We start from the raw sequence: 12,998 nt of genomic DNA, 5'->3' as shown, positions 1-12,998 counted from the left end.
AGGGAGACAAGCATACGTGGCGCAGAGTCGAGTAAAGTCTTTGGAAGGATTATGTATTGAGGACTTAGAATGCATCAAATTGTCAGAAAAGAGTCCTTGTAATATCGATTCACTAAGTGAACTAAATAGAATGAGAAATAATGGACAATTCAATAAAGACTAAAAACTTGAAAATAAAATAATTTTAAAAAAATTTTAAGTCAAACGGTTTTATTGAATTTCTATTGATAGTCATAAGCAAGACCAACTGAACCTTAATCAGGTTATGCTACGCCTCAGATTTTTAGAAATTTTGCACGCCCACCGCTTTTCTTTAATTGTCTGATCAACGCCCCAGATTGTTGAGCAGTGTTATGATTAATACCTAGGACCTACCTAATTATTTTCTAGCTTTTAGTATTATTATTACTTCATGTAAGTATTGTTTTCAATAAAAAAGTTTAACTAAAATTTTTTTAAAATTATTTTATTTATAACTTTGTTTAAGTTTGATTTGAAATAAATGTGAAAACTTACATTGAAATATATACGTATACTTTTAGCTCTCCTTTGCACGGGGTTTGGATTTTCTTGAAGAAATTTGGCTCCTTCTGGCCCTTTTTTCTAGATTCTAGCCCCAAAGATTTTTTTTTCTGACAACACTGTATATGATGACAAACTTTTTTTCTCTGAGTGTCTCTTTTTGTCTTATGAGTAGCGGTAGTGCCCACCTACACATACAAGGTTTCCAAATTGAGATTGGGTTAGTATACACGAACACGTAGCGAGAACCAGAGCAAAATTAAATATTTATTTAGTTTGATTTCATCCACGTTTGACACACCATTTTTTCATTTGCGTCCAAAATTCATCGAAAAAAAGGACTAAAGTTCAAAAAAGAGTACCAATTAGTTTTCTTTTATTATATAAAATTAATCAATTCTTTGAATAATTTGTCACTCATGCCATTTTTATATAAGTATCTTTTTTCTTAATATTCATGAGCTTAACACTTACTTATAATAATTGAATATTCAATTATTATGCTGTTTAAAAGAAACTGAAAAGAAAGAAACATTTACTGACATATTGCGATGGTACCATTTCCAAAATCGCCACGCAATCATCATCAGGCAATTTCGTAATATTACCAAAGGTTTCACCGAGATTCGAACGTGAATTACACGGCGAAACTGCAGTTGCCTTAACCACTAGAATATTCTGCTTGTATTTGTTTTCTTGCTTATTTCAGTTTATCTCATTTTTACACTAACAACACAATTGAGACTTCTGTCTCTATATTAATTTGAGTGTTATGAACATTTTTTTTTGTAAAGTTCCTTTGTTCGTTGCGAATAAGGAGCGTTTTTGTAAATTCGGGATCAGTTTTACATATTTATATTTGTTTGTTCAATGGTGAGTTCAATTTATACTTAATATTTAAGAATTCATGAGCTTAACACTGGCTTTTTCTTTTTTCACAATAGATAAAGCGACCATATACGGTATCACATTACAACTGAGAAGTTTTGAAAATTTCTATTTTGTAACAATAAGGTAAGTGTCCCTAATTTCGTGGCACTAAGGATTTTTCTGACTTTCTACCTCTCTTGCGTTAAAAGAAATGAAGGAAAACTAAAAAAGTAAATTTTTCCCATTTAGTCGATCAATTGAGATAAGTTTCCACCTACCTTCAAACAAAACCAACAAAACCTCAAATGTACCTAATTTCGTGGCAAACATTTTCTGATGTACCTAATTCCGTGGTATTTAGTTACACTCTAATTTTATGGAAAAAAATAGTTATAATTGATTTCAAACGCAAATTCCCAAAGATACACAAATTGATTTACTGAAATTCATAATCAGAAATTTAAAATTTAAAACTAATTTTTTTATTGTTATTTTTTTATGAGAAGAAAGAGGTTTAAAACCAACATAAATAAGAAAAAAAAATAGTTTAATGTATGTTCTTTTCAAAAACTTTTTATTTTTTTGTTGTTGTTTTCGTTTTGATTTTTTTTTTTTTTTTTTTTGTAAATTTTTGTTTTTTTTGTATTTTTTCATTAAATCTAAGATTTCTTAGAACTTTAGACATTACTGATATGAAATAAGCAACATTAAATGAAAAAGGTTAAAAACAAAAATATAGAATAAAAAAAAATGTATTCAATTGATGTAACTTGTTACTTTTCTAAAAATGTCTTTTATTTATTATTACTAAAAATGTTTTTATTTTATTTTTGTTTTTAATTTTTTTCAATAGTGAAACCATTAAGCGCTTCTGTCAAATCTTCTTTTGTGTAACGAGCCTTTGTCATTTTTTCTATAAAACTAAGTTATTAACCCAATAATCAGCGAATAGAGATCGATTTAAGTTTGAGGCAGCTTTCTTAAATTTATTTCAAAAAATACGCGTATAAATAACCCCACACCAAAAATGCGTGCTTTCCTGCTGAAATGTAAATGCGCAGTATACCACGAAATTAGGGGCATGCACAAATTTTGGTGTGCGTAAATTCTTTGTATCGCCTTAAGCGGTAATTTGAGGTTTATATTATATTCAAATTTTTTTTCTATTATCAATATTCATTCAAAACAATAGTAAAGAAGTTGGAATTTTGATACATTTTTTTAAATTAAATGAAAAATTATTGAATAAACAAATGTTCTATAATGCTATTATTTCGTTAAAATGTTGTGCTTCGCAGAGCTTTTAGATTAAAATATTGACGAATAGATTAATAAAAGTGTACCACGAAATTACATCAAAATCTTCCTCGGGGGTTTATTTAATAATTAAAATACTTAACAAATAGGGTTTCTTATGAAACATAAAGTACTACAAAAAAAGTGTGTCCCTAATTTCGTGGGTTAGAAATATTAAAAAAAAGTTAAAAAAAAAACAAGTAAGAACGGGACTGTCTTCGGCTGTGCCAAAGACTTCATACCTTTCATGAATGGGGCTGAACAATAATCTTATCCCGTTCGTAATCTCCGAATAATCGGATGTATAAGATAAGAAATATATAGTGAACAGATCTACATACCTTAACGATTTTTAAGATAAATATAAAATAAAAAACGGGTAGGTACTTTGTGTGAGGATGCAAAGTTTCAGGTTTTTTGTGGTCTGCGTGTAAAAACTATGACTACGAATCACGTATTTCAAAAATATATGACGAAAACGTAACTATTTGATCAAATTTGATGAATTTTGAAGATTCTAGCCGTAAAAAAGGGGTCAAAATGACAGTTTATATGAAGTATATAATATATATACGACCGATCTCTATGACAATATATGCTATATACGTAAGCATTTTGTGAAATTTGAAGCTTCTAACTGTTAAAATGGGGCAGAAATTGCGCAAAGTTTCTTATCTGAACAATCGGTTGTATGAGATATATACTATGTGTACCACCGATCTCAATGATTTTTTCAGACATCAATATATGCTATACACGTAAGCAGTTGGTGAAATTTGAAGCTTCTAGCTGTTAAAATGGGGCCGAAATCGTAAAAAAAATATATATATGCTATATATATATACTATATATACCATCATATATATATTATATATATCACCGATCTCTATGATTTTTTGACACAACAATACATACTATACACGTAAGCAATCGGTGAAATTTGAAGCTTATAACTGTTAAAATGGGAAAGAAATTGCGCAAAGTTTCTTATCTGAACAATCGGTTGTATGGGATATATACTATATATACCACCGGTATCTATGATTTTCTCAGACAATAATATATGCTATACACGTAAGCATTTGGTGAAATTTGAACATATCTAAACGATTTTTAAGATAAATATAAAATAAACAAGTAAGAACGGGACTGTCTTCGGCTGTGCCAAAGACTTCATACCTTTCATGAATGGGGCTGAACAATAATCTTATCCCGTTCGTAATCTCCGAATAATCGGATGTATAAGATAAGAAATATATAGTGAACAGATCTACATACCTTAACGATTTTTAAGATAAATATAAAATAAAAAACGGGTAGGTACTTTGTGTGAGGATGCAAAGTTTCAGGTTTTTTGTGGTCTGCGTGTAAAAACTATGACTACGAATCACGTATTTCAAAAATATATGACGAAAACGTAACTATTTGATCAAATTTGATGAATTTTGAAGATTCTAGCCGTAAAAAAGGGGTCAAAATGACAGTTTATATGAAGTATATAATATATATACGACCGATCTCTATGATTTTTTCAGACAAAAATATATGCTATATACGTAAGCATTTTGTGAAATTTGAAGCTTCTAACTGTTAAAATGGGGCAGAAATTGCGCAAAGTTTCTTATCTGAACAATCGGTTGTATGAGATATATACTATGTGTACCACCGATCTCAATGATTTTTTCAGACATCAATATATGCTATACACGTAAGCAGTTGGTGAAATTTGAAGCTTCTAGCTGTTAAAATGGGGCCGAAATCGTAAAAAAAATATATATATACTATATATATATACTATATATACCATCATATATATATTATATATATCACCGATCTCTATGATTTTTTGACACAACAATACATACTATATACGTAAGCAATCGGTGAAATTTGAAGCTTATAACTGTTAAAATGGGAAAGAAATTGCGCAAAGTTTCTTATCTGAACAATCGGTTGTATGGGATATATACTATATATACCACCGGTATCTATGATTTTCTCAGACAATAATATATGTTATACACGTAAGCATTTGGTGAAATTTGAACATATCTAAACGATTTTTAAGATAAATATAAAATAAACAAGTAAGAACGGGACTGTCTTCGGCTGTGCCAAAGACTTCATACCTTTCATGAATGGGGCTGAACAATAATCTTATCCCGTTCGTAATCTCCGAATAATCGGATGTATAAGATAAGAAATATATAGTGAACAGATCTACACACCTTAACGATTTTTAAGATAAATATAAAATAAATAAAAAACGGGTAGGTACTTTGTGTGAGGATGCAAAGTTTCAGGTTTTTTGTGGTCTGCGTGTAAAAACTATGACTACGAATCACGTATTTCAAAAATATATGACGAAAACGTAACTATTTGATCAAATTTGATGAATTTTGAAGATTCTAGCCGTAAAAAAGGGGTCAAAATGACAGTTTATATGAAGTATATAATATATATACGACCGATCTCTATGATTTTTTCAGACAACAATATATGCTATATACGTAAGCATTTTGTGAAATTTGAAGCTTCTAACTGTTAAAATGGGGCAGAAATTGCGCAAAGTTTCTTATCTGAACAATCGGTTGTATGAGATATATACTATGTGTACCACCGATCTCAATGATTTTTTCAGACATCAATATATGCTATACACGTAAGCAGTTGGTGAAATTTGAAGCTTCTAGCTGTTAAAATGGGGCCGAAATCGTAAAAAAAATATATATATACTATATATATATACTATATATACCATCATATATATATTATATATATCACCGATCTCTATGATTTTTTGACACAACAATACATACTATATACGTAAGCAATCGGTGAAATTTGAAGCTTATAACTGTTAAAATGGGAAAGAAATTGCGCAAAGTTTCTTATCTGAACAATCGGTTGTATGGGATATATACTATATATACCACCGGTATCTATGATTTTCTCAGACAATAATATATGCTATACACGTAAGCATTTGGTGAAATTTGAACATATCTAAACGATTTTTAAGATAAATATAAAATAAACAAGTAAGAACGGGACTGTCTTCGGCTGTGCCAAAGACTTCATACCTTTCATGAATGGGGCTGAACAATAATCTTATCCCGTTCGTAATCTCCGAATAATCGGATGTATAAGATAAGAAATATATAGAGAACAGATCTACATACCTTAACGATTTTTAAGATAAATATAAAATAAAAAACGGGTAGGTACTTTGTGTGAGGATGCAAAGTTTCAGGTTTTTTGTGGTCTGCGTGTAAAAACTATGACTACGAATCACGTATTTCAAAAATATATGACGAAAACGTAACTATTTGATCAAATTTGATGAATTTTGAAGATTCTAGCCGTAAAAAAGGGGTCAAAATGACAGTTTATATGAAGTATATAATATATATACGACCGATCTCTATGATTTTTTCAGACAACAATATATGCTATATACGTAAGCATTTTGTGAAATTTGAAGCTTCTAACTGTTAAAATGGGGCAGAAATTGCGCAAAGTTTCTTATCTGAACAATCGGTTGTATGAGATATATACTATGTGTACCACCGATCTCAATGATTTTTTCAGACATCAATATATGCTATACACGTAAGCAGTTGGTGAAATTTGAAGCTTCTAGCTGTTAAAATGGGGCCGAAATCGTAAAAAATATATATATATACTATATATATATACTATATATACCATCATATATATATTATATATATCACCGATCTCTATGATTTTTTGACACAACAATACATACTATATACGTAAGCAATCGGTGAAATTTGAAGCTTATAACTGTTAAAATGGGAAAGAAATTGCGCAAAGTTTCTTATCTGAACAATCGGTTGTATGGGATATATACTATATATACCACCGGTATCTATGATTTTCTCAGACAATAATATATGCTATACACGTAAGCATTTGGTGAAATTTGAACATATCTAAACGATTTTTAAGATAAATATAAAATAAACAAGTAAGAACGGGACTGTCTTCGGCTGTGCCAAAGACTTCATACCTTTCATGAATGGGGCTGAACAATAATCTTATCCCGTTCGTAATCTCCGAATAATCGGATGTATAAGATAAGAAATATATAGTGAACAGATCTACATACCTTAACGATTTTTAAGATAAATATAAAATAAAAAACGGGTAGGTACTTTGTGTGAGGATGCAAAGTTTCAGGTTTTTTGTGGTCTGCGTGTAAAAACTATGACTACGAATCACGTATTTCAAAAATATATGACGAAAACGTAACTATTTGATCAAATTTGATGAATTTTGAAGATTCTAGCCGTAAAAAAGGGGTCAAAATGACAGTTTATATGAAGTATATAATATATATACGACCGATCTCTATGATTTTTTCAGACAACAATATATGCTATATACGTAAGCATTTTGTGAAATTTGAAGCTTCTAACTGTTAAAATGGGGCAGAAATTGCGCAAAGTTTCTTATCTGAACAATCGGTTGTATGAGATATATACTATGTGTACCACCGATCTCAATGATTTTTTCAGACATCAATATATGCTATACACGTAAGCAGTTGGTGAAATTTGAAGCTTCTAGCTGTTAAAATGGGGCTGAAATCGTAAAAAAAATATATATATACTATATATATATACTATATATACCATCATATATATATTATATATATCACCGATCTCTATGATTTTTTGACACAACAATACATACTATATACGTAAGCAATCGGTGAAATTTGAAGCTTATAACTGTTAAAATGGGAAAGAAATTGCGCAAAGTTTCTTATCTGAACAATCGGTTGTATGGGATATATACTATATATACCACCGGTATCTATGATTTTCTCAGACAATAATATATGCTATACACGTAAGCATTTGGTGAAATTTGAACATATCTAAACGATTTTTAAGATAAATATAAAATAAAAAATAGGTAGGTTCCTTATCTGAACAATCGGTTGTGGGGGATATATACTATATATACGACCGATCTCATAAATTTTTTCAGGCAACAATATGTTCAATATACGAAAGTATATGGTGAAGTTTGAAGCTTCAATCTGTTAAATTGGGTAAGATATTACAAAAATCCTCTTTTTCTGAAAAATCGGTCGTATGGAGGATATATGCTATAGTGGTCCGATCCGGTCGGTTCCGACAAATGTCTAATCGGACACCCAAATACACCTGCTCACCAAATTTTATCAAGATATCTCAAAAATTGAGGGACTAGTTTGCATACAAACAGACAGACGGACAGACGGACAGACGGACAGACGGACAGACGGACATGGCTAAAACAACTCAGCTCTTCAACCTGATTATTTCGGTATACTTAATGGTGGGTCTATCTATTTTCCTTTAAGGACTTACAATTTTCGGTTTCGTGACGAACTTAATATACCATTTCATTTTCATGAAAGGTATAAAAATAGGTAGGTAATCTGTGTGAGGATGCAAAGCTTCACGTTTTTTGTGGTCTGCATGTAAAAACTATGGCTACGAATCACGTATTTCAAAAATATATGACGTAAACGTAACTATTTGATGAAATTTGATGAATCTTGAAGCTTCTAGCCGTAAAAAAGGGGTCAATATGACAGTTTATATGAAGTATATAATATATATACCACCGATCTCTATGATTTTTTCAGACAACAATATATGCTATATACGAAAGCATTTTGTGAAATTTGAAGCTTCTAACTGTTAAAACGGGGCAGAAATTGCGCAAAGTTTCTTATCTGAACAATCGGTTGTATGAGATATATACTATGTATATCACCGATCTCAATGATTTTTTCAGACATCAATATATGCTATACACGTAAGCAGTTGGTGAAATTTGAAGCTTCTAGCTGTTAAAATGGGGTAGAAATTGCGAAAAGTTTCTTCTCTGAACAATCGGTTGTATGAGATATATACTATATATAGAACCGATCTCTATGATTTTTTGAGACAACAATATATGCTATATACGTAAGCAATCAGTGAAATTTGAAGCTTATAGCTGTTAAAATGGGGTAGAAATTGCGAAAAGTTTCTTATCTGAACAATCGGTTGTATGAGATATATACTATATATACAACCGATCTCTATGATTTTTTCAGACAACAATATATGCTATATACGTAAGCAATCGGTGAAATTTGAAGCTTATAGCTGTTAAAATGGGGTAGAAATTGCGAAAAGTTTCTTATCTGAACAATCGGTTGTATGAGATATATACTATATATACAACCGATCTCTATGATTTTTTCAGACAACAATATATGCTATATAAGTAAATATTCGGTGAAATTTGAAGCTTCTAGCTATTAAAATGGGGCTAAAATTTGCGAAAATATATATATATATACTATATATATATGCTATATATACCACCATATATATACTATATATACCACCGATCTTTATGATTTTTTCAGACAACAATATATGCTATATACGTAAGCATTCGCTGAAATTTGAAGCCTCTAGCTCTTAAAATAGGGCAGTAATTACGAAAAGTTCCTTATCTGAACAATCGGTTGTGGGGGATATATACTATATATTCGACCGATCTCATAAATTTTTTCAGGCAACAATATGTTCAATATACGAAAGTATATGGTGAAGTTTGAAGCTTCAATCTGTTAAATTGGGTAAGATATTACAAAAATCCTCTTTTTCTGAAAAATCGGTCGTATGGAGGATATATGCTATAGTGGTCCGATCCGGTCGGTTCCGACAAATGTCTAATCGGACACCCAAATACACCTGCTCACCAAATTTTATCAAGATATCTCAAAAATTGAGGGACTAGTTTGCATACAAACAGACAGACGGACAGACGGACAGACGGACAGACGGACAGACGGACATGGCTAAAACAACTCAGCTCTTCAACCTGATTATTTCGGTATACTTAATGGTGGGTCTATCTATTTTCCTCTAAGGACTTACAATTTTCGGTTTCGTGACGAACTTAATATACCATTTCATTTTCATGAAAGGTATAAAAATAGGTAGGTAATCTGTGTGAGGATGCAAAGCTTCACGTTTTTTGTGGTCTGCATGTAAAAACTATGGCTACGAATCACGTATTTCAAAAATATATGACGTAAACGTAACTATTTGATGAAATTTGATGAATCTTGAAGCTTCTAGCCGTAAAAAAGGGGTCAATATGACAGTTTATATGAAGTATATAATATATATACCACCGATCTCTATGATTTTTTCAGACAACAATATATGCTATATACGAAAGCATTTTGTGAAATTTGAAGCTTCTAACTGTTAAAACGGGGCAGAAATTGCGCAAAGTTTCTTATCTGAACAATCGGTTGTATGAGATATATACTATGTATATCACCGATCTCAATGATTTTTTCAGACATCAATATATGCTATACACGTAAGCAGTTGGTGAAATTTGAAGCTTCTAGCTGTTAAAATGGGGTAGAAATTGCGAAAAGTTTCTTATCTGAACAATCGGTTGTATGAGATATATACTATATATAGAACCGATCTCTATGATTTTTTGAGACAACAATATATGCTATATACGTAAGCAATCAGTGAAATTTGAAGCTTATAGCTGTTATAATGGGGTAGAAATTGCGAAAAGTTTCTTATCTGAACAATCGGTTGTATGAGATATATACTATATATACAACCGATCTCTATGATTTTTTCAGACAACAATATATGCTATATACGTAAGCAATCGGTGAAATTTGAAGCTTATAGCTGTTAAAATGGGGTAGAAATTGCGAAAAGTTTCTTATCTGAACAATCGGTTGTATGAGATATATACTATATATACAACCGATCTCTATGATTTTTTCAGACAACAATATATGCTATATAAGTAAATATTCGGTGAAATTTGAAGCTTCTAGCTATTAAAATGGGGCTAAAATTTGCGAAAATATATATATATATACTATATATATATGCTATATATACCACCATATATATACTATATATACCACCGATCTTTATGATTTTTTCAGACAACAATATATGCTATATACGTAAGCATTCGCTGAAATTTGAAGCCTCTAGCTCTTAAAATAGGGCAGTAATTACGAAAAGTTCCTTATCTGAACAATCGGTTGTGGGGGATATATACTATATATACGACCGATCTCATAAATTTTTTCAGGCAACAATATGTTCAATATACGAAAGTATATGGTGAAGTTTGAAGCTTCAATCTGTTAAATTGGGTAAGATATTACAAAAATCCTCTTTTTCTGAAAAATCGGTCGTATGGAGGATATATGCTATAGTGGTCCGATCCGGTCGGTTCCGACAAATGTCTAATCGGACACCCAAATACACCTGCTCACCAAATTTTATCAAGATATCTCAAAAATTGAGGGACTAGTTTGCATACAAACAGACAGACGGACAGACGGACAGACGGACAGACGGACAGACGGACAGACGGACATGGCTAAAACAACTCAGCTCTTCAACCTGATTATTTCGGTATACTTAATGGTGGGTCTATCTATTTTCCTTTAAGGACTTACAATTTTCGGTTTCGTGACGAACTTAATATACCATTTCATTTTCATGAAAGGTATAAAAATAGGTAGGTAATCTGTGTGAGGATGCAAAGCTTCACGTTTTTTGTGGTCTGCATGTAAAAACTATGGCTACGAATCACGTATTTCAAAAATATATGACGTAAACGTAACTATTTGATGAAATTTGATGAATCTTGAAGCTTCTAGCCGTAAAAAAGGGGTCAATATGACAGTTTATATGAAGTATATAATATATATACCACCGATCTCTATGATTTTTTCAGACAACAATATATGCTATATACGAAAGCATTTTGTGAAATTTGAAGCTTCTAACTGTTAAAACGGGGCAGAAATTGCGCAAAGTTTCTTATCTGAACAATCGGTTGTATGAGATATATACTATGTATATCACCGATCTCAATGATTTTTTCAGACATCAATATATGCTATACACGTAAGCAGTTGGTGAAATTTGAAGCTTCTAGCTGTTAAAATGGGGTAGAAATTGCGAAAAGTTTCTTATCTGAACAATCGGTTGTATGAGATATATACTATATATAGAACCGATCTCTATGATTTTTTGAGACAACAATATATGTTATATACGTAAGCAATCAGTGAAATTTGAAGCTTATAGCTGTTAAAATGGGGTAGAAATTGCGAAAAGTTTCTTATCTGAACAATCGGTTGTATGAGATATATACTATATATACAACCGATCTCTATGATTTTTTCAGACAACAATATATGCTATATACGTAAGCAATCGGTGAAATTTGAAGCTTATAGCTGTTAAAATGGGGTAGAAATTGCGAAAAGTTTCTTATCTGAACAATCGGTTGTATGAGATATATACTATATATACAACCGATCTCTATGATTTTTTCACACAACAATATATGCTATATAAGTAAATATTCGGTGAAATTTGAAGCTTCTAGCTATTAAAATGGGGCTAAAATTTGCGAAAATATATATATATATACTATATATATATGCTATATATACCACCATATATATACTATATATACCACCGATCTTTATGATTTTTTCAGACAACAATATATGCTATATACGTAAGCATTCGCTGAAATTTGAAGCCTCTAGCTCTTAAAATAGGGCAGTAATTACGAAAAGTTCCTTATCTGAACAATCGGTTGTGGGGGATATATACTATATATACGACCGATCTCATAAATTTTTTCAGGCAACAATATGTTCAATATACGAAAGTATATGGTGAAGTTTGAAGCTTCAATCTGTTAAATTGGGTAAGATATTACAAAAATCCTCTTTTTCTGAAAAATCGGTCGTATGGAGGATATATGCTATAGTGGTCCGATCCGGTCGGTTCCGACAAATGCTAATCGGACACCCAAATACACCTGCTCACCAAATTTTATCAAGATATCTCAAAAATTGAGGGACTAGTTTGCATACAAACAGACAGACGGACAGACGGACAGACGGACAGACGGACAGACGGACAGACGGACATGGCTAAAACAACTCAGCTCTTCAACCTGATTATTTCGGTATACTTAATGGTGGGTCTATCTATTTTCCTTTAAGGACTTACAATTTTCGGTTTCGTGACGAACTTAATATACCATTTCATTTTCATGAAAGGTATAAAAACGGGTAGGTACTTTGTGTGAGGATGCAAAGTTTCAGGTTTTTTGTGGTCTGCGTGTAAAAACTATGACGACGAATCACGTATTTCAAAAATATATGACGAAAACGTAACTATTTGATCAAATTTGATGAATTTTGA

General features: G+C 31.2%; 1 protein-coding gene across 1 annotated transcript in view; it reads right to left on the bottom strand.

The window, feature by feature from the left end:
• LOC137240619 (uncharacterized) overlaps window positions 1-12,998 on the bottom strand; it is a 507,794-nt gene that overhangs the window by 341,665 nt on the left and 153,131 nt on the right. The gene's annotated exons all lie outside the window — the stretch shown is intronic.

The sequence above is a fragment of the Eurosta solidaginis genome, chromosome 2 (genome assembly GCF_040869045.1).
Source record: "Eurosta solidaginis isolate ZX-2024a chromosome 2, ASM4086904v1, whole genome shotgun sequence".
Lineage (NCBI taxonomy): Eukaryota > Metazoa > Arthropoda > Insecta > Diptera > Tephritidae > Eurosta > Eurosta solidaginis.
The sequence above is the reverse complement of the archived record's forward strand: the minus strand, read 5'-3'. Positions and strand labels throughout refer to the sequence as shown.